Source organism: Callorhinchus milii, unplaced genomic scaffold (genome assembly GCF_018977255.1).
Source record: "Callorhinchus milii isolate IMCB2004 unplaced genomic scaffold, IMCB_Cmil_1.0 Scaffold2, whole genome shotgun sequence".
Classification (NCBI taxonomy): domain Eukaryota; kingdom Metazoa; phylum Chordata; class Chondrichthyes; order Chimaeriformes; family Callorhinchidae; genus Callorhinchus; species Callorhinchus milii.
The window spans coordinates 54,759,297-54,762,903 of record NW_024704743.1 but is presented as its reverse complement, the minus strand read 5'-3'; positions in this window follow the sequence as shown (position 1 = coordinate 54,762,903).

The window sequence follows — 3,607 nt, the reverse complement described above, 5'->3', positions numbered from 1 at the left end:
ATATTTCAATAATGTCTCAAAGGTTTATTGTAGAGATTGCATATTTGTAGGCAAACACAGCAGCCAATATACACATAGGAACATTCCATAAATAGCTATGAAGTGAATAATTTATTCTGGAGGATTGGTGGCTGGTGGAGTGGGAGGAACTCTCTTCACTTTTCAAATTGTACTATGGGAATCCTTAGTATCCATCTGAACAGCCAGATGAAAGTTTGGTTTAACATCTCATCTGAAAGATGGCATCTCTGACAAAGAGGGGCCCCCCAACACTGGATGAGTGTCAGGTTAGGTTATGATCTTGAAGTCCCAACATGGGGATTCAACCTTTCTTCTGACTTAGAGTGAGAGTACTGAACCAGCGCCACATCTGACCCAGGCTGACAACTGGAATGTGTAGGCAAAAATAGCAGCCAGTCTATCAGCAATTTTCCATAATCAATGATTAGAGGAGTCAAATTAAACTGCATTTTTGAGGTGTATTTGGATTAGGGAGGAATAAGGTCAAGAAATATCCCACAAACAGCCATGAAGTGAATGACTAATTTTATTTTGGGGAATTTATTGGCCATGACATTGGGAGAAACTCCCTTTTCTTTTCAAATTGTGCCATGGGATCTTTAATGTCCAGTTGAACAGGCAGATGGGACCTCAACTTAAGGTCTCAATTAAATTTGTAGGGAAATAAAAGGAAATTGGGATCATACCACAATACTGGACCACTCTTTATTTACTTGCCTCTGTTTCCCAACTTTTCCTAGTTTTGAAAAGTCTTTGGATGAGCTTAAGTGGTTGCACACTTCAACTCACCAAGCCAGTCAGGAGCCAAGGTGTCTTGTTCGACCCTCAACTGTCTTTTCTTCCCCACATCCAACCCATGACCCGCTCTGGCTTCTCTCAACTCCATAACATCGCTCGACTCCACCATTACCTCACCCCTCAGGCCGCTGAAACTCTTGTTCATGCCTTCATCACATCCAGGCTCGACTATGCAAATGCCCTGCTTGTCGGCCTTCCCAACTCCTCGCTCCACAGGCTGCAGATAATCCAGAACTCTGCAAGCCGTGTCGTCTCCTGCACCAAACTCCTTGACCCCATCTCCCCCACTCTCGCACGACTCCTTTGGCTCCCTATCTTTCAGAAGATCCAGTTCAAGATCCTGGTCCTCACTTACAAAGCCCTCCATGGCCTCGGCCCACCCTACCTCTGCGAACTACTAACTCCCTATCAACCCGCCCACTCCCTCCGCTCAGCCAGCTCTGGCCTGCTCCATGTCCCCCAACCCACCCGCCCCACCATTGGCGGGAGAGCCTTCAGTCACTCTGCCCCCAACCTCTGGAATTCCATCCTCCAATCACTCCACCTCACCCCCTCCTTAGCCTCCTTCAAGTCCCACCTCAAGACCCTCCTCTTCGACCATGCCATCGGCCACCCCGTTCCCCTCCCCTCTCCCCCCCGACCCCAGCTTGGGTCTGAAATGCTGTACTGTCCAGCACCTTGGGACGTCCTTCCGACGTGAAAGGCGCTATACAATTGTAATCTTGTTGTTATTGTATTGTAGTTTTTGAGCCATCCCATTTTACACCTCCTTTCTAATGGTTACAACGGGAGATGAGGAATGGAAGAGGCACAATATGACCCTCTGCTTTGCTGGTATTTCTGTGATTCTATGTGAATATTCCATGTGGGTGGACTTCACTGCTTAAATTTTCTGGATTTTTAAGTCATAATCTGCCGAATGGCTCTTCCTTAATTTGTTACATTGTTGGATTTTCATTTCAATTAGTGAATAACTATAACAGTAAATTGTAACTACTGTAGTTTTGACATTGAAAAACTATTTTGATGGCTCCTATTTTTGAATGGTTTACCCCCGTATGTTTACCACAGAGCTTTTAATAATGAGTCACTGTGTCTTAAATTACTGCTGATGTCCAGATAACACATCTAGTCTATCTCAGTTAAGCATCTGAACAAGCAGGAAATGAAGACCTGACCACTGTAAGTCATCATGCAGTTATATGAATGCCAAACTTATCAGAAAGTTGTATAGTATTTGTTTACCAAAAGCAGCAGGAAGGCAAATATTCACACAACTGGAAATGGTCTCCGTTTTGGAGGAAGCTATGGTTAGGAGATGCCTAATATAGGCATCAATCTCCTAAAGCCACAAATCAGGACCATATTGTTTGAGTACAAGTTACAAGAGTCTGATAATTGATCAGGAAACAGTTTCAAGATGTCAAGAAACCTACCTTGGAGAAAGCTGGAATCAACCACTGAGCCAGTGAGGAACTGAAGGAGGAGCCCAGTAGTTGAAGCTAGTAGAATCCACAAAAAGAACAGAGCTGGTCAATATGGAAGGTTTTCAGAGGATGGTGAAAATGCAATGTTGTTTCTCACTACAGATTTTTAGTCTAGAAATTCCATGCAATTCTCGATCAATGAAGTTATTCGAAAGTAACAGTATTTGGGTGGGGGGTGGGGGAATGGACAACTTATTTTGTGAAAATAGATACTGAGTTCCGTACACCTATTTTTGTAGGGCTCTTCAACAACAACTTTCATTTATATAGTGTCCTTCACACCAGGCGGCATCTCTGAGCGCTCTTCAGTCTGGAAAGGGGATGTATTGGAGGAAACCCTATAGAGATGTATACAATTTTAAATGGGATTGAAAAAATAAACCTACAACAATATTTCCAGACGCAACAAAGCAGTAGAACAAAAGGACATAGATTAGCTTTGCAAAGGTAATTTCAGGACAAATATCAGGAAGTTTTTCTTTATCCGGAGAGTAATTAACGACTGATACAAGTTACCTGGAGCAATGAGGCTAGGATGCTTGGCTCATTTAAAAAGCAGCTTGATGCTGTGGTGGGAGGGCAGTAGGTTGGTATTCCGGAGGAATGAAATCGGGTAGACCAAAAGGCTTTCATCCAAACCATTCTTGTGATTTAGTATGTAGGCATTACATCAAATGCAGAGATTTAAATATAATAATCCTTGCATTTGATATAGCACCTTATCAGGTCTTCAAGGCGTATCAAAGCGCATCACAGAATAGACTGTAAAGTGAATTGACTGCATATTTTGTGGGTGCAACGCGGCAGCCAATTGCACAAAGCAGTGTTCCACGAACAGTCGTGGATTGAAGTAACCAATTTTTTAAATCTTTTTTTGATGGGATTATTACACCTGAAAAAGTGATCCACCACTCAACTAACAACCAGGTTCCTATTTACTGCTAGGTAAACAGAGATGTGTTTAATAATTTTAATATGTTTAACATGCTCACAAACTCTACAAGAAGGGGCATGTCTGGATACAAACTCAGGAGGAAGTCAAATGCATAAATGTCTGAGAAACTAGGACAGAACCTAGGCATTTTAAGCAATTAAAGAACCTGAACATTTTTTAAGCACCGGATTGCTTCATGGTACAACATCTCAAAGTGCTGCACAAATAACATGTAATGTCAGGACCAATGATTAAATTTGTTGGCAAGCAACAGAGACACAACTTGAGTGTGTAAACCTCTTACCCATTAACAACAGGCAGAATTGTACATAGAAAACAAAACCAAAAAAATGTGAAGAGACAAACA